A 19734-nucleotide genomic window follows, 5' to 3' on the forward strand; every position below is an offset into this window, starting at 1 on the left:
AGCACATCTTCCTCTTTAGTTTCTTGTGAACATAAGAAGAAATAAAAATGGGCTTTGTGTGTCTGTGTTGCCCAAGCAGACAGGCAGGCAGGAAAGCAGGCAGAGAGGGAGCTCCCATTAGCCATAGCTAAAGATTCTGAGAAGCACAGTGGGAAGCTAAGAAAAGAGAAAGGCTTGTGTCTGTCAGATAGATTGTATCAAGGACGAGACTATTCCATTGACTTCTGAATCTTGTCTGGCTACAATTTATTCCCCCGCCTTCACCCCCAACACACAAATACACAGCATGGTCTGGGTGGCCTGGATATATCCCAAAGATATGCATTCTCTTCCCCTGTGCCAGCGGCAAACAGCCAATGGTTTCCAGTTTGCACTCTGAAGCTCAGCGCCAACCTGATGTTTCCACAGGGCAGAGGATACTCAGGCTCATCCTGGGCTAGAACCAGACAGGAATAGTTTTGTATCTTTTCATAGTAGTTATGTAAGCAGTTCAGTTAATATGGAGCCTAATAAAGACTGTTCTTGATAACCATTCGGGATGAAAGTTGACACAGCTTTGGAATGTAACTTGGAAATACTGTAAAAATTAAAGTTGGAGTGGCTAGGGCTGTAAGTCAGTGGGTAGAGTGCTTACGGAGCACGCATAAGCATGAGGTCAACTCCAACACTGGGTAAACAGGGCTGGGTAGACCCTGCATGGAATCCTCAGCACTCGGGAGCTGGAGGCCCACCAATCAAACGTTCAGGCCACATAGAGGGTTCAAGGCCAGTCTGCAATACGTGAGACCTGGTCTCAAAAAAAAAAAAAAAAAAAAAAAAAAAAGAATTAAATTATATGCCCCTTGGCCCAGAAACTTCTACTTCTAAAAACTCATCTCTCCAAGATTATTGCATTAGCAGTACAAAGATACGTGCACAAGGCTATTCACCAAAGACCTGACAGTGACACAGGACTCTTCTCATGATTAGAGCTTATCATAGAAAACAGTTCAATTCCGCCTCTCCCGTGCTGGTGAGACATTCGTCCAACTGCTACAAAACCAACTGATGGATGCTGAGATTTTTTTTTAGTGCGGTTTCACCGAATCTATAGATAAATTTGGGCAGCACTAACAATTTAATAACAGTAATCTTCGTGTCCGTTATCACAAGATATATTTAAATTCATATAAGTACTTTAAAATTTCTCTCAATAATTTTTTTCATTTTTTCAGTACAAAGGTCTCAGGCATGTATTTTCTAGCACCATTTGAATCTGTTAGCCCCATTTTGCTATTTATTTATTGCCTCTTCTCACCTCTTCTCCAGTTACTAATTTTTCCTTTCTGTTTGCCTGTCATTCGTTTTATCATTCCTCTGTGCCAGCCACCTTTCGGCCTTAGCGGAGAGTCAGATGCTACACTTCTGAACTGTAAACCACCTCCTGAGCGATTTACAGGACCCTATAGGCTCAGATTAAATTTGTTTTTAATTTTTGCATCCTAAAGATTCTGCAGTTTTATTCTGTGATCGTCTTTCTTACAAGAGTTCTTTAAGAACGGCTTTAAAACAACCGAGTGAGAAGACTTCCTCTTCCCCCCTCCAGTTTCCTCTCATTTCCTAATTTTATTGCAGAATGACAGGAGAATTTGTATTTGCTATTGCTGCGTTGTGGCGCTAACTGGGCTGGGCTTTGTGGCGGTTGTTCGTTTTGTTTGGGGATGTGAGGTTAATGTTATGGTCTCAGGGCGATGCAGCCTAGCCCTACCCCTCTCTATCTTCACAGACTCTTAACACTCTGTTAGATGCAGAGAGAAATTGTCTCTTAAATCCTCCAATACCTTTGCATAGTCACACAGTCCGTTTTCAATGCTGTTTCTTTGCCATTCACTGTAAAGTTCTAATTTGCCTTGTATTTAGTGTTAGGAGTGTCACGTTTCTTTGGCTTCCTGCCCTGTGGTGTAAGTTCTACTTTCTCTGTTTCTAGATACATGGCTCCTGCTAGCTTTCTGTCTGTCCTTCCTTACAGGTTTGCCTGTTCTTTTGTTCTGTTTGTTTTCAGTCAGGGTCTGATGTAGCCCAGCCTGGTCTAGAACTGACTTTGGACTGCTGCTTTCCCTGTCTCTGCTTCCTGAGTCCTGGGGTCACAGGCACAATGTTACCACACCTGGCTTTCCCCTCATTCTTGTTTAGTTCTTTTTGTATCATTTTTGTGTGTGGGTGTGTGGATGTATGCCCATGTGTGCAGGCATAACATGTGTGCACATGTGCATGGAGGCCAGAGGTCACCCTCAGCTGTCATTCTTTGGGTGCCGTCTAATTTTTCTGGTTTGTTTTGTTGTTTGTTTTGTTTTTGTTTTTGAGACAAGGTTTTTCTGTGTAGCCCTGGTTATCCTAGAACTAGCTCTGTAGCCCAAGCTAGCCTTGAATCACAGAGATGCACTTGATTCTGCCTCCCGGATCCTGGGACTAATGGCATGCCTGGCTTCAGTTTTTGTTTTGTTTTGTTTTGAGTCAGGTCTCTCTCTGGCCTAGAACTCACTAGCCTAGCTGGCCAGTGAGCTCGGAGATCTGCTTGTATCTGCCTCCCAACGCTGAGATCACAGGCTTGTGGTGCCACACCTAACTTTTTACATGATGCTGAGTTGATAAACAAAAGGGGGAAAAATTACTTAACAACCCAAGACCATTGAAACAACAACTTTCACATGTATTCTAATCACCCCCCATACCTACCCCACCATCGCCCCCAGGTGCAGGCAGAGGACCAGCTTGCAGAAGTGCGTTCTGGGAGGAAGCTCAGGTCATCGGCACCAAGCATCCTGCCCACGGAGCCATCTTGTTGGCCCTTGGTCTTTTGAACCTCTGCCTTTCGGGAAGCAGTGGCACGTGAATGCCTCTCTCCCCCGATTCTATCTGCCTGCTGCTCCTGGTGTCCCCTCTTTCGGGGGACTCTGGGACTCAGGGGGAAGAATCCCAGGATCTCATATTATTCAATCTGCAACACGCTTAAGGAGAGCCAGTCTGCTCAGGGGCTTGCCACTCCTCCACCCACTTCTGGTCTCCTTCCCTCGCTTGTTTTGACATCTTCGTCCCTGGGTTTCCTTCCCTCCTGCCTCTGTTCTTGTGTTTAGACCGTTCCCATCCGTGCTGTCACTGCACTGGCATTTTGAGAGAGAGGGTAAAGCATATGCATCCTGTCTTCCGTATTTAACCACAGTCCCCAGGGGACTCCCCAGTGACTCACACTGAGAGGAAAAATGCTTGCACTAGAAGTTCCCGCACGATAGGAAATCTAAGTGCAATCTCATTTCAGCCATATAGATATGAGCTTTATAATTTACCTTGGCATTATATTCTGGTTTATTTTTTTTCTAGTGCTCTCCATTTAATGCAGTGCTCATCTATTTTGTGTTGTTTTGTTTTCTTCTGTTTTGGGACAATGTCCCACTCTAGCCTAAGCTGGCCTGGAGCTCCTTACACATACAGCAAACTTGCCTTGAATTTGTCATGATCCTCCTGCCTCAGCCTCCCCGGTGCTGGTATCATAGGCTTAATGCTCCTGCTTTAGGGTCACAAGTTGTTTTGTTTAAAGGCATCTCACAAGCACACACAATAAGCAAGTGAGGGGACAGTGACACGGTCAATATCAAGCGAAGGCTTTGCTCATCAGTCTAGTTGTAAGCAAATGCCACCAACTAGATGGCTTGAACAACAGGACTTGATTTCCTCATGGTTTGGGAGGCTGGAAAAGGCCCTGGCAGGGTGAGGGCCTGGGGAAGGTGCCTGTGTTAGCTATGGGTGTCTGTCTTCTCCTGCATCGTCAGAGTGTGGGGAGAAACTGGGGCTTTCTTCTGTGTAGCGTATAAGGTCTACTTGTCACCCAAACCTAACGCTGGCCAAGCTTACCGGCATCCTCAAAGACCCATATTCAGCACTGTAACATAAATGGTCAGGATTCCAATTCATGAATTGGGGACAGGTACAGTTCTGTGTGACAGCTGTCCATGTCCTCGGGTGGAATGTTTCACACTTTGCAGTCCCTACCGGTCTGTCTCAGGGCTCTGTTTCACAGCTTTTGCCTTTTTGTGGCTTATTTCACATTTATTTTATTTTTCAAGAAAGAGTTTCTCTGTTACACAGACCCCTGGCTGTCCTGGACTCTCTTTGTAGACCAGGTTGGCTTCAAACTCACAGCTATCTGCCTGCCTCTGCTCTGCCTCCTGTGAGCTGGGATCAAAGGTGTGCGCCACCACGCCCAGTTCACTTCAATTTTTAACTCCTATCATGCTGTGGTTTGAATTCGTCTCCCCAAAAACATATGTTTTGACCAGGTATGGTGACAGATCTCTTTAGCTGCAGCCCTGACCCCAGCACCTGGGAGACAGGTGGCAGGAAGATAGTTCCAGGCTAACCTAAGGGATGTAAAGAACTCAAAGCCAGCCAGGGCTTCATAATATGCTGTCTTAAAACAAAACATATTTCAAAGATTTAATTCTTCACTTCACATATCTTAAATTGTTTAGGACACTTTTATTTACTAACTTGTGTGTGTGTGTGTGTGTGTACATATATGTGCATATGACTGCATGCATCCCATAATATGTGACTAGGGGTCAAAGGACAACTTTAGTCTCTCCTTCCACTACGTGGGTCACAGGGGCTGACTCCAGGCCGGCTGGGCAGCAGGTGTCTTAACCATCTCACCAGCTCCCAGTTCATATGTTTACGAGGCAGGGTTTTGGGAGGTAGTTGGATTAGCTGAGGCCATGGGAGTGAGGCCTTTGTGATGGCGTCATAAGAGACAGGACTAGGTTGCCATGTTTACTGTTTCTCACTGTGCTGTGATGCACAGGATGACCCTCACCAGAGGCCATGGAGGTGCTGGCATCCTGCTCCGGGATTTCCTGTCCTCCATAACTGTGAGTCCAACAGGCCATGATCACAATCACTAAAGCCTCGGCATTTTGTTATAGCAAGAGGAAGTAGATTAGGTCAACCCCAATGAGAAATTGCCTTCGCTTGTTTTCAAGTGTGGTATTAAAGGAACCATGGTTACAGAATCCTTTATTTTGGGTCTGCATTCTGTTCTTAAGACTCATTCATGTTCTTATATGGACCCATGTTAGCTACATTCATTGTTATAAATTATCCAATTGATAATATAACATTTAACGCACTAGGCAGTTACGGACAGTTCTCTCCAGTTCTCACTGTAAGAGTAATGGCCATAGGCTTCCTCAAAGCTAGGTTTTTGGTGCCCACAGGTAGGAATTTGGCTGTGTGTGGACATCTGAGTATAACAAAAGAGCACAGTGTATACATGTCTTTCTCTTTACTTACTGCCAGCCAGTACCATCGAAGGTATTCCAAATCTATGCCCTTACCCACCACTGGCACAACTGCCTCCAATTCCCATATCCTTCCAGATGTTTGGCATGGCCACACTTCAGGCATTTTCCTTACATGACAAGTGCCAATAATCTCTCACTGTAATTTTAATTTTGCCGTCTTCAATAAAAAAAGTTTTAAGCCTTTCATGAGCTAATAGAACATTTGGAATCCTGCTTATTCAAAATTTGCTTTCTTCTCTAAATGGATGGGCTGTCATTTTTTTTTTTTTAAAGTTTGACTTTTGGAGATGGGCCGTGACTCTGAGTGTAAGTTCTCCTCAGAGCTGTGCTGGCATGGGCATCTTCTTTCTCCTAAGGGTATCTTCTGGGGTAGTGGATCTTTCACCTGTGGGGTGCAATCCTTTCAGGGGTCACGGGGTCACCTAAGACCATCTGGAGACACAAATATTTACATTACGATTCATAGCTAGCAAATTTACAGTTATGAAGTAACAATGAACATAATTTTATGGTGGGGTCACCACAGCATAAGGAGCTGTACTAAAGGTTCACAGCACTAGGAAGTTTAAAAGCTAGAGAGATAGCTCAACAATTGTGAGCATTTGCTGGGTTTTTGTTTGGTTTGGTTTGGTTTGTTTGTTTGTTTGTTTTCCCACTGCCCAGACAGGGTTTCTCTTGTAGTCCTGGCTGTCCTTGGATGGCGCCTCGAACTCACAGAGATCCATCTGCTTCTGCCTCCTGAGTGCTGGGATGAAGGTGTGCGCCACCATGCCTGTTCTTACAAGGAACCTGGGCTACCTGCACCCATTTCAGGCAGCACAGAACCATCTGTAGCTTCAACTCTAGGGGATCCCATGCCCTCTACTGGCCTCTGTGGGCACTGCACTAGGCTGGTACCTATGCTCACACCCTACATAAATAAAATAAATCTTAGTTATCACCCGGTGAACAAAAACTCTTAGTTTTAGTTCTTTTCCTCCTAGTTAGTGTTTCTTGTGTCATGTGCAATAAGACCTTCCTTGCCTGAGAACATGAAAGCATTCCTCTTGCTTTTGTTTTCCTTCTAAGACTCTACACATTTGGAATTCACAAAGAAGTTAAGTGTGACTGCACGGAGAACCAACTCTGCTGTGTGATGCTGATGTGCTTATTTAGTTTAATTATTCCACCAGGTCTCCCGACTCTTCATAACTCCTCTGCCACAGACTGACCTTCCCTGCTGTTCGGTGGGTGGGCCTTTCTCGCAGATTAAATGCCTGCACCAACATGCTGCTCTGTTAAGAGTCTGGCTAACCTCACAGCGATGGCTTTGGAGGCAGTTGGGACCCCAGTGGGGTGATTTCTCCTCCCTCCTTTTCCTTCTCAGAACTGTCTTGGCTATAATTTACTTTGAGTCTCCACATACATTTCAGAGTCAGTTTGCCATAAATGCTTGTTGAGACTGCTTTGGAAATCTTACTAAATCGATTAGTCATCTGCACAGTTCTACAATATTGAGACTTGGAGTCTGGCAACATGGCATTATCTCCCCATTTGGGGGGTTGTTTCTGTAATTTACTTAATGCTTTGATAGTCTTTTTTTCTAGAAGCTTGATATTTTGAACTGCCAGCCTAAATGATACTTCAAGAATTATTTTATATCCATCTTGCTGCGCTACATACATATATAACTGATTAATATATATTTAGTCACACAACTATCTTGAGGTGCAGCCTTACCAATTCCACAAGACTCTAAATATCCACTTTACTAATTATTTATGCACACGCATGTGTGTCTGGTGTGTGTGTTCACTGCACGTGAGTGCAGATGCGCAAGGAGGCCAGAAGAGGGTGCTGGCCTGGAGCTGGCTTCCATGGGCACCTGCTGTCACACGCATGAGAACACACAATAGACAGGTGCAAGCTGCCCAGTGCAAGTGCTGGGAGTTAACTCTGGTCCTCTGCAAGAGGCCCTGCTGAGGCAGCTTCTAATGCTAGTAGTTTCTCCCTGGGTTATACTGGCTATTTTATGTACTCTGCATAGTTTTCTGTAAGTTACAGCATGTTTGGTTATTTTCTTGCCCATGTACTTTACTTTTTTATTCTTACTACACTGGCCAGAACCTCTTCTATGAAACTGAATGGACGAGGATAGACATCTCTGATATTTACCTTCTCCCTTTGGTCTCAAAGTGAGAGAGCTCCATGCTTACAATTAAGTGTGATATATGGACGTCCTTTCTGGAGGGCACTATTTTTTTTGAAGAATTAATACTTCTTAATCACAGTGCGACAATTTCTCTTTGCTGCAACTCTTCTAAGAGTTTCAAAATCATAAATGGAAATTGAACTTTATCAAACGGAGTTTTCCAGTATCCGTTAAAATGGCCACACAATTTCCCCTCCTTTTGCTGTATTAATTGAGATGGAGTGTCTTTTCTATTGCAGTGTGTGTTGCTTTTTGAGTTAGCAAGAGTGAACGGCGAGAAGAGAGAGCGCTTTTCAGAAACCCTGTTGCTACACCTGAGGGCTCAAGCAAGGGCAGGGACACCTGCCCTGTCTGTGATGATCCGTCTGTTTTTAGAAAATGCTTCTACTCTGAAACCAAAGAGGTTTAGTCTGCCGGCCAGAGGCACGGGAATCCTAGCCGTGTTACACCTGAGCCGGGACAGCCTCACTCATGTCCCAGACCCTGAGCCGGGATGGATTACACGGCCTCACTCATGTCCCAGGGTGTGAACCTGCTGCTCACACTTCTTCCTGAGTTTGTTCCCACCTCTTCAAGTGTAGGCCTTCCTGGAACTTCATTCTCACATGCCGTGTGTGTGTGTGTGTGTGTGTGTGTGTGTGTGTGTGTGTGAGGACTCACCTGCCCAGGGCATTGGAACAGAATGAAATCAGATGCTGTAGGCATAGAGTTTTAAAAGGCTGATAACCACTGACCCTCACTGTCTCGCGTGAATTTAGGGACAAGGCACAGAGATGAAACCTGACCATTGCCAAGTCAAATAGGCAGCAGAACTCAGACACGTCCAAACAGGAGCTGGCATGAAAAACAAAAGGGAAAGGCTGCAAAGAAAGAGAGGACATGGAGAGAAGGCAGAAGCATGGTGGCGATTTTACTCACTCGATTTCTCCGGAAGCTCGTTGTGGGTCATGCACACACAGTTGATCAAAATGGTGACGGTAATGAATATGGAGAACCAGCTGTGAGTACACGTCAAGGAGGAGTGAGAGCTTCCGGTCAGCTCCGTCAGATTACCCTGCTGCTGAGTGAGAAGTTTGCAGCTCAGCCAACATCAGCTTTGTGGCCGTGTCGTGCGGTTGCTGCTCAGTGTGGAGTGCCCAGCCCATGCTGAGAGCTCTGTCTTTATTATAAACTGCAGAAGGAGTTGTAACAGCAGTAATGAGAGTGCTGGATACGGAACCCAGGGCCTTGTACTAGGCAAATACTTCACCATGGAGCCAAATCCCAAGCCCTGTCCAAATTATGCCAAAGGCCACTCACCTATGGGTAGCGTTTATCACTTACATTTAGGATCTGAGCAAACAGCGTGATGAGTCTTAAATAGCCTTTCTGAATCATGCTGCATCGTGCAGCCTGGTAGCCATAGTTACCAGGTGGAGGGCATTACTTCTTATGAAACTCGGTTTACTTGGATTGTTTTCCTCAGCTGAGCTCAACCACACTGAAGCAATGGTTTTTGCGTAGGGATGGCCAAAGCAGGCTCCGGGAAGGGAAAGGCCTGGCTCTGGAAGGAGAATGAGATGGGGACCAGCCAGAGAGAGACTCTTAGGAGTGGAGGCTCAGCTGAGGGATACCTCAGAATGGGAGGAGGCTGAAGGGAAGGTGGGTGCGCAGGAGTAATAGATGGAGGGAGGAAGAGTCTGAAAGCAGAGCCCTCACAGGACTGAGTGAGCTCCTATCATCCTGCACAGAAGCTTCGCCCCCAGGGGAAGGCTGGTACCCATCCCTCATCACCACCACTCAGATATCCTACAGGTGCCTTTCATGTCTTTGTGTTACAATGACTTGGGAAGACATATATATATATATATATATTTTTTTTTTTTTTTTTGAATGGGGAAATTCTGCTAACAAAACCACATTTTCTCATTGACTTACATTAGGAAATATGGCCGCATGGGGCGGGGGGGAAACAGCCTAAGCACAAAAATTAAAATTGTAATCTTCAGTTTCCACAAACCTCTACAAGCTGTGTGATATCACACGACTGTGAAGGCATCCACAAAGAGGTGACTGGAGTTATAACTTTGAATGAAATATTATTAGACTGAGGTTTCCATACCATGAAGAATCTTGTTTGGGGCTGTAGTGACCAAACTGGTAGGATTAAGGACATCTGAGCACACTGTGTGAGGAGACCCCCTCAACAGGCTTTCGGTCCAGCTCGGACTCCACCAGGTAACTAGTTACTCACCAGATCTCAAGACCGAAAGACTATTCGTTGGTCACTTGGCTGTTGATAAAGATTTTATTTCTAATTAGCTGTTGCTTACTTATCTCCATGTAAATCAGCTGGAATCCACAGAGGACGCTTTGTGCGTTGGCTATTTCTCTTTATTGGGTGTTCTGTGTTACTGTCTATCTCCTCTTTTAAAACATAAAATGTAGTTTTGGTGAACAGTTGTATTTAAAAAAAAAAACTTTTATTCTTCTTTCTTATATTATATCTCGACTGCAATTTTCCCTCTCTCCTCTCTCCCTGAGTCTCTTCCCCCCTTCTCTCTCCCCCAGACTGACCCCCTCCGCCTCCTCTCAGAGACTAGCAGGGATATCCATCAAACACAGTATAACAAGCGAAGTGAGACCAGGTGCGCATCATCACATCAGGGCTGGATGAGGAGGCCAAGAGGAAGATAACAGCTGGGTGGAGAAAGTGTGCTTAACATCTGAATCTCAGTCACACTTTTAAAAAAAATATTTAAAAAATAAAAACTCATATTTGTTTTATGCAGAAAATAAAATGGCTTCGTATAGTTTTAAACAGAAGAAAACCTGGGAAAAACTCAGGTTACCAAGCTCTTGCCTGAATACAACTTTTTTAAAAATTGGTCAAAGCAAAGATGTTTCCAGTGGTCAGTCATGCCTAGTCTAGCACACCTGAGGCCAGTGGAACTTAGAAGAAAGCCCAACTTTTCCCACCTACTGTTTCAAAGAAGGAACATAGTGGAGTCTTTTTTAGGCAAAACTGGGTCTGTCTGCTTCAATGCCCAGAAGTTGAATTCAAATGTATGTAAAAAAAAAAAAAAAAAAAAAAAGCAACATTTTACCAGAGTAGAGATTGCCCCTGAGAGAATTATTACCCTAATCTGTGTCCATTCACTTGCTGTCTACTTCCTCGCTAAAGATGCTGCCCTTGAGACGTTGGAGGCTGGACCTCTCCACTAGCTGTGTGACCCTGGGACACGTCTAAAATGCCTCTGAGTGTTAGTTTCTTTGGCTGTAAAACGGGGCGCTGCTAATCCTTTCCCAGGCTCTTGTACCTATGATAGATAGTGTGTTGACACTTGGGAAGTAGTTAGCCACTGGGGGCCTGCTATTATCATGAAGTATTCTGAAGAATCTAAAATCCATGAATCATTCAGAAAATGGAGCTCCTGCTGAGCGGCCCATAAAGATAACCACAGCAGAGGAAATGGGCAGTTCATCATCAAGCAGTGTAGTGAGACAGTGAGTGTGGGGCAAGCTCTCTGCCAGGCTTCCCAGCTCAGGTACCATCGGGCAGTTTCCTAGGCTGCTCCGCAGTGGCTGGGGTTGGCCAGGGAAAGAGTGGTTCCCTCTCTACTAACCACGCTTGAGGACAGAGGCTAGCTACCATCTGTCATGCAACGGGGCAAGGCTGTTCTGAACGTGAACTTCCTGGAAGCCAGGGCTGTGCACAGAGGTAACCGGTGGGCAGCGTGGTCCTCATATGGGTCCCCTAGTAGGGGAACATGGGCCGCCTCTGACGTGGACTCTGTTGCCTACTTTTCCATCACTTTCCTCTGGCAGGGTTCTACCTCACTGACTACAGAGGAAGAAGGCGTGCTCAGTCCTGACGTGACTTGATATGCTGTGTGGGTGGATAGTGAATGGCGCTCCCCTTCTCTGAGGAATAGGGGAGGGGGACAGGGGAAAAGAGAGGGGGGGTGGGACTGGGAGGAGAGGAGGGAGAGGGCTATGACCAGTATATAAACTGAATAATTAATTTTTTTTTTAAAAAAACCATAACTGTGCAAAGGATACGAGTGGACAGACACTTTGATGGCCGTTCTTCTGATCAGGTTGAAGGGACTGAAGAGCCACAGGGCCCAGGTGGCACTGAACCTGGAAATGGTCCTGCCTTTATCCAACACCATGAACGTCTGGAACAAAGCAAAGCAAGAAACAAGAATCGAGGTGGCCTCCTCTTAGGGTCATTAGTGGGACCTGTTGAAGAACCATGACTCACTGACCATTGAGTGGAGGTGCAGAGAGTTAGAGGCATCAGTGGCCACATCCACAAGAATCTGGACTCCACGGCTGACTGTATACCAAGGCAAGCCCACTGAGCATGCTTCATGGACAGCAGCTTCACTCAAGGGCTGGATGTATGCAGCATGCCCAGGGCAGGGTTCTGACGTGTGTGTGTGCGCGCGCGCGTGTGTGTGTGTGTGTGTGTGCATTGATCGGACAGGAATCAACCTCAAGTGTCATTCCTTGGGAGCCTTCCACCTGTTTTTTGTTTGTTTGTTTTGTCTTGTTTTTTGAGACAGTCTCTCAGTGTCCTGGAGCTCACTGAGAAGGCTAGGTTGGCCAGACAGTGAACCCCAGGGATCTACCCTCCTCCCCTCCCCTTTTCCTCCTCCTCCCCTTCCTACTCCTCTTCCTCTTCTGAAGGGGAGGAAAACATGTTTTGTTTAGATCACCAAGTGGGGGGAATGAGAAAAAGACTTGTGAGAGAGCAGGTGATGTTTATCCCCTCAGAAGTTGAACCACCATGTGGAGGAGCTTGGTTATAAGCAGCTGAAAAACATCCTTGAACAACGCTGAGAGGAGGTATAAATGTGAGCCAAAACAAGAGGCGGGGCCTTTGGAGGCTTGGGATAGTTTTGGATGTTCCTGCTCCACTTCAAGACGCTCCTAGAGAGAACCGCTTGAAGGAAGGCTTCAGGGCTTTGGGCTCTGGCTGAGGTTCTGGGTTCTGGTTGCTCCAGGCTCCAGAAGAAATCCTGATGATTACGCCAGGGGATTCATTCCTCAGACCTGATATCCTTGCGATTTTGTTATTGTATTCTTTAATCTTCTTTTCCTATTGTTTATGTTAGTTGGGTTATAATTGAGGTACTCTTGGTTAATAAGTTCATAATAAATATATTTGTTAAGAAAATTGAGCCTATACTCCTCCTCCTCCAGACTGAGATGCAGGCATGTTCCACTAGGCCCAGCTGTTTTTTCTCACATGTGTTCAAGGGATCAAACTCAGATCTCCACAATTGCTCAGCAGAAACTTTACCGACAGTCATCTCCCAGCTCCAGCATTTAATTTCTGTCTGACTGGAGGACTCTGGTCCTGTGATGCCCCTGCTTTCTACTACCTGGATCTCAGCTCTACGCCATCCCAGTTCTCTCCTCTGTGCATTTAGGAGAGGTGAGTTCTTGGGAAGAGAGAGAAGGGGAAAAGACAGCCCTACGGATTTTTATCTCTTCTACAAACTATCTACAATGGCTTGTGCCCACTTCTTGTCATTCCAAAACACCTATTTACCATGTTCTGGCTACGTTGAACATCTAAGGTGCAGCACACACACACACACACACACACACACACACACACACATACACACTATATGTTTGTATGTATACAACCTGTGTATACATCCTGTGATGGCCAGTGTTGTCACCTTGGCACAATCTAGAATTTCCCAGGAAGAGACCCTCAATAGTGGTTGTCTGGATTGGCTTGGCCTGTTGGCATGTCTGGGCAGGGATTGCCTTGGTCATGTTAACTAAGGTGAGAAGACCCAATCACTGTGGGTGGTGCTATTCCTAGGCAGAGAGCCTGACTGTGTAAGAGAAGAGAGAGCAAGATGAACAGTAGTGCACACATATCTGCCACTCTTATCTTTCAACTACACACACAATGTGACTAGCTACTCAAGATCCTGCTGCCGTGGCCTTGCTGCTGTGATGGGGTGCAGCCTGGAGCTACAAGCTGATGAATCCTTTCTCCCTTGAGTTGCTTATGTCAGAGCACTTTATCACCACAACATGAAGGAAAGCAGGACACACATCATATTAGAAATGAAAAACTTCCAGTGGCTGTTGTTGAGATGTTGCTCCCTTGGTTACCACTGTATGCTCACAAGACGGTGTGAGTAAGAGACAGGGGATGGCAAACTATCAGTTGCCAGTTTGACTTTAGTAACCCATGACAGAGCTTGGAAGACTCCAGGGTCTCTAAGACCATATGTTAGAGAACCCTGGTTTAAGGTAGCCTTCTCTCAAGCTCAAAATGCTGGCTCTGATATGCAAAGCGGGCTAATACCTCTAGAGGCCCTAGGCTGTGTCTCATCCATCAGAGCAAACAACTCACAGAGTTCCTAAAGATTGAGAGAGGGGTGCATTCAACTTGTTTTATGTCATCTTATTCTTCAGTAATCAGCCACTTCCCACGGGGTGAGGACCTCTGGGCTGAATGCAGATGTTCCCAGGGGCAGCTCTTACCCGGTGTGTGCTGTAGAAAGGGTCGAGGGTCCTCCAGGGGCTCCCCAACCAGTTCTGCCGGGGAGTTCACCATAGAACCTGGGCAGCTGGTTACAGGCTTTCAGGTCCAGCTGCGGCCTGGGCTTCTCATCCTTGTCCTTGTGCCATCTGGGGCTTAGTTCTGACCTTCTTGGCGCCACGCGGGCAGCTATTCGTTTCTCAATCTCTGCCAGCGACTCTGGGGTAAACCGTCGGAAGTTGTTAGCTCCCAGGGACGCAAACGGGGGAAGCTCCATCTTTTCATTCTTCCCGAGGAAGCATTTCACACTCTTACGGGGAAAAAATAACCACAGAGAGATGATAGTTTGTCCATGGGATCTCTCCCTTCATCGCCCCTCCCTGATTGCTAGAACCAGGCCCCCCCCACTCCCCACCCCCCTCACTCTGCGGCCTTTGTCTCCGGCTCCTGAATGTCATCGTTGTCCCCGGACCCCAACACTAAATTCTGTCCTCGCAGGCCCTCTACAAAATCCAGGTACCGCAGGTGTGTCTTTGCTCTCTCTGTCATGGAAGCCATGGCCTTCCTTCACTTGTAACAAGCCCCCATTCATTTCCTACAAACTAGCTTTATACAGTTTGCCATCTTTCCTCATCTTAAGGGTTGCTCGATACAGCCTGCCCCTGACCTCACTGAAGACTCTGGCTCCTGATCTCTACTTAAGTCTCCCCTCCTTTCTGACCTCAGCTTTATCTGCTGCTATTTTTTTTTTTTTCTGTATTTCTCCCTTGTCTTGACCTGCCTTTGGATCTCAGTGTCCACAGCAGGGGAGTTTTCTTCCTAACCACATAGACTAGACTGCCCCACTTAACTCCACGTTGACCCAGAGAAGTTGAGCTTGGTTTCCATTGAACTTGGGCTGCTCTGGCTTGGAGCTGGCAACCAAGAAGACGGTACAGTCTGGGAATCAGCTAGATCCCTAGTTAGCGGTTTCCTCTAGTCTGAGATTTCACTCCTATGTCTTTGCTGACAGACTATTCTGTCTCTTCACGGAGAAAGCCAAAGCCATGTTTTCTAATGATGAAGAAAACCAGATCTCCAAAATTCGATTCACCTACATTCACAGCCTCCCTTCCTCATCCTGTCTTTTGAAAGTGTCACCTCCTCCTCGTCCCTTCCAGGGTCAGTCCTTGCCTTCCCCTTCAGATATTACTCCCCCCCCCCAATCCCTGCCCTCTCCTTTCCCTGGATTCTCCTATCAGCAGTTAGAGATGCTTAACTCTTTTTTTTTTTTTTTTAACTTTAGCAATCCTTGTTTGGGGCTGGTGTGCCAGTCAGTAGATAAAGTTGCTGCTGCGCAGCCTGGTGATCTGAGTTTCAGTCCCTGAAACCGATGAAGGAGCAGAAGGAGAGAAGCGAACCTGGCACCACACCCTCTGACCTGCAGACATGTGCCATGGCGCACATCCCCACACACATGCGCAGACACACACAAGTTAAATTACAAAACTTAACATGTTTGCTCAAGGCTGGAAAGATAGCTCAAAGGGCCTGAAGGCATTTGCTGTGCAAGTTGGGAGACCAGAGTTCCATTGTTGGACTTCACACAGAGGCGGAGAGAACAGATTCCACACAGCTGTCCTCTGACCTCTACGTGTGTGTATGTGAGTGTGTGCATGCACGCCCCCACAAGTATTAAGTAAAAATGTAAACACACGCTTTGTGCACAGCCCGTGTTTGAGATTGCTCCATCTTGAGCTCATTCTCTGCTGAGCTCACAAAGGAATTGCTCCTAGTGATGGCTTTCCAGTCACTCTGACATTTTTGCAACTTGACTTTTGCCCTTACCTCACTAAATGTACCCCTGCCAAAGACACCTTTTGGTGGCTAACTTAGGCCACTGGCTATTCTGGTCCCTTCTTTTATTTTATTTTAAATATTTATTTATATGTATACAGTGTTCTGCCTCCATGTGTGCCTGCACTCCAGAAGAGGGCACCATATCTCATTATAGATGGTTGTGAGCCACCATGTGGTTTCTGGGAATTGAACTTAGGTCCTTTGGAAGAACAGGACAGTGCTCTTAACCTCTGAGCCATCTCTCTGGTTCCCTTCTTGACGGTCTTGCTGGCTTCTTAAGCATCTCCTTGCTTGAAATCCTCTCTTGCCTGGCTGCTGTGACACCTCCTGCTTTCTCTCTTCAGATGGCTGCTCCTTCTCAACCCTTTCTTCTTCATCTTTCCCTGCAGAATGCTGTCAGTCTCGTGGTTCCACTGTGGTCTTTTAAAGAGGAACAGCACCTGCACCACTGTTAATGGCTTAGCATCTGTGGAGACCCCATTATGTTCCAGAGTGTGGGCTAAGCGATTTGCACACATTATCACATAACCACAGTGGGATGCTCTCAGGCATCAGCTTCATGTATGAATGTAAAACAGAGGCAACGTCAGACTTTTCCAAGAGGACATTGCTAATAAGGGGTGGACCTTTGATCCGGTCTCATGCTTTCCTCCTGGTCATTCTCCTGTCAGTACAGTGGGTCCACTGAGTCTTTGGTCCAGGGCCTCACTTCTGAAGGGCCCAGGACACCATTTGGCATCTCCTCCTGCATGTCTCATGGGCACCTTAAACTTGCCTGCCCCAAACTGAGCCCGTCATCATCCTGCCATTCTTTCTGGCCCTTGACCATTGGTCTATGATCCCCTGGTTCTATGAATGGCCCCACTGAGCTTGGCCCTGTGCCTGTCCACAACCTGGGCCCTTTCTGTCTCTTTCAGAAGTAACTGCATATGACTTCTTTCTGTGCCTCTTCTCTCTAACGCTGTAGCCACCCACCCATACATACCCTTGTATCTTTTCCTCTAAGTTCACGTGCTGCTTTTCAAGTCTGTTTCCTGTCATCAACAGTTAGTCGGCCCCCTTGTTTTTCGTGCTAGTTGTTCTCTAAGCCCTGAACTCTTCATTCCGTGCTTCTGTGACTCTTCTACGTTTCTCCATAACACTTACGGTCTGGAATCGCTCTTTCTTTTTCTAGATCCGCTGCTAAGGTGTAAGTACAGAGAGGTTGCAATGCATGCTGTTCTGCTCAGCAGCTGACCTCCTGAAGGCTTGACATCTAGAATCCATTGCCAGTAGATATTTGTTGAATGAATGATAAAAAACGAACACGCTTCTGCTTAGAAAAGTAGAGCCAATCACTAGAGCACACAGAACCAAAGAAATGACCAAACTTAGTGACTTCAAAAAGCACGTAGTCGGTATGGCCCAAAGCCAAGCGGAGGTGGCGGAGAGAGCGCATCACACTTCCTCTGGTGAGGGCCTGCTTGCTTCTTCTCTGCCGCACCCAGACAGCTCTCACAGTCCAGTGTCCCTGAGACGGAGTCTCTCTGCTTGCTGAGCCTGTCTGGAGCCAGATCTATACTCAGTTCTCACAGAAGGGAGTCTGTTTGTTGTTGCTAGTCCTCCAAAATACTGCTATTCTCGGGAGAGACTGCCCTAGACACCCAACATGGTTAGCTTCAACTGTTAGCTTGACACAGTCCTCGAGTCATCTCAGAGACAAGCCCCATGAGAAACTGGCTAGATCATGTTGATCAGTGGATACGTCTCTGAGTGACTGTCCTTGACTGTTAACTGACGTAGAAGGGCCCAGCCCACTGTGGGCGCTACCATCCCCAAGCAGGTGATCCTGAACTCTGTAAGAAAGCTAATTGAGTGTAAACCAGCTGTGAGCCAGCTAGCAAGCAGCACCCCTCTGTGGTTCTTGCTACACTTCTTTGGCTGTAAAGTGAGTTCCTTGGTCAGAGATAATAGTGTGTGAAATAGCTAGCAGGCCTGCCTTTAAGATCCTGCCTTGGCCGGGCGTGGTGGCACATGCCTTTAATCCCAGCACACAGGAGGCAGAGGCAGCCAGGCCACTGTGAGTTCGAGGCCAGCCTGGTCTACAAAGTGAGTCCAAAGGCTACATAGAGAGACCCTGTCTCGAAGAAAAAAAATAGATCCTGCCTTAACTTTCCTTATGATGGACAGAGACCTGGGATTGTAAGCCAAAATAACCCTTTCCTGCCCAGGGTTGACCTTAGTCTGGGTATTGCTACCTGTCTCCTGAACACCTTCCAGTTGCCTGGGACTTTCTCTGCCTCCTGATTTGTCTTCTTGCCTTGCGCATGGTTCCTCTCGATTCGATTGACAAGTGTGCTTGTCTGCCTCCACTCCATGTAGAACGAGACCCTTTGTGCTTTGCATGTTGCCTCCATCAATTCATACAAAACCACAAACGGCCATTTTCGTGTGAGCTTTCCCTACACCAAGACCTTTCTTCTGATCTCCAGACTTGCACCCAAACTGGTCTTACCAGCTTGAATGGAATCTCGGGTCTCCTGATATTTCCGTCCTCCCTCCACACAAACCTGATGAAAGTCAGATGCTTCTGTATGCTTCTTCCTCCCAAAACCTTCTTCTTTGTGCCAGGCATAGTTTAGACGCTGGGTTACAGTGGTTAAAGAGCTATAGCTCACTGGGGGCCTTATTTGGCCAGGGGCAACAGACCTTTTACTCTGAGAGGACAGAAAGGCTGAATTATGATGACACTGACTCGGACCTGTCTGAAGTACAGTCTGACCTCACGGGCTTTCTTAACTTGTCGTAAGCAAGCATCCACTCATCAGTCCTCCTCTACCATCCAGATGCCCAACCATACACAGACTCTTCCGTACTCTTTCACCATTTCAATATGCGAATACTTCATGTTTTCCAAGAGCTTAGACGCTAAGCTTTGAAACTTTGTACTATTTCATTATGTTAAATGCATCTGGTTTTGTGTTGAGGTCTTTGATCCACTGAGCTTGAGTTCTGTGCGGGATGATAGATTTGAATCTACTTGCACTCTTCTATACGCAGACATCCAGTTAGGCCAGTACCTTTTGTTGAAGATACTTTACCCCCTCCCCACACTGTGTATTTCTGGCTTCTTTGTCAAAAATCCAGTGTCCATAGGTGTGTGAATTTATGTCTGGGTCTTTGATCTATTCCACTGATCAGTGTGTCTGTCTTTTATGCCAATTACCACGCAGTTTTTTATTATATAGCTCTGAAGTACAGCTTGAAATCAGGGATGGTGATCCTTCTGGAAGTTCTATTATTGGTCAGGATTGTCTTACTATGCTGTGGTTTTTGTTTTCCATATGAATTTAAGTACCGTTCTTTCAACGTCTGTAAAGAATTGTGTTGGAATTTTGATGGGGACTGTGCTAAATCTGTAGATTGTTTTGGTTAGATGGCCTTTTTTTTTTTTTTTTTTTTTTTTACTGTTAATCCTACCAATCCATGAGCATGGGAGATCTTTCTATCTCTTGTTTCCAAGTTCTTTCTTCAAAGATTTGAAGTTTTGTCACACAAGTCTTTCACTTCCTTGGTTTGAATTACTCCACGGTATTTTTTTTTTTTTTTTTAATTTAATCTGTGGCTATTTTGAAGGGTGTGGTTTCCCTGAATTCCTTCTCAGTTCTCTACTGTCAATTCTTACATAGGAGGGTACTGATTGTTTTGTTTGTTTTTAGGTTAATCTTGTATCCAGTTTATCAACTGTAGGGTTCCCCAGTAAATATTTTGGGGTTGCTTATATATACTATCTTATCATCTGCAAGTAATGATACTTGACTTCTGTCCTTTCCATTTTGTATCCCTTGGGTCTGCCTAGTTTCTACTTGCTGTAGCTAGAGCTTCAAGTACCA

The 19734-nt window shown here is 46.0% G+C and overlaps 1 protein-coding gene and 1 pseudogene across 4 annotated transcripts in view; both read right to left on the reverse strand.

Moving 5' to 3' along the window:
• Scn10a (sodium voltage-gated channel alpha subunit 10) overlaps positions 1-19734 on the reverse strand; it is a 107528-nt gene that overhangs the window by 70149 nt on the left and 17645 nt on the right. The gene's annotated exons all lie outside the window — the stretch shown is intronic.
• On the reverse strand, positions 8435-14300 carry LOC127184433 (sodium channel protein type 10 subunit alpha-like; annotated as a pseudogene).

The sequence above is a fragment of the Acomys russatus genome, chromosome 32, assembly GCF_903995435.1.
Source record: "Acomys russatus chromosome 32, mAcoRus1.1, whole genome shotgun sequence".
NCBI lineage: Eukaryota > Metazoa > Chordata > Mammalia > Rodentia > Muridae > Acomys > Acomys russatus.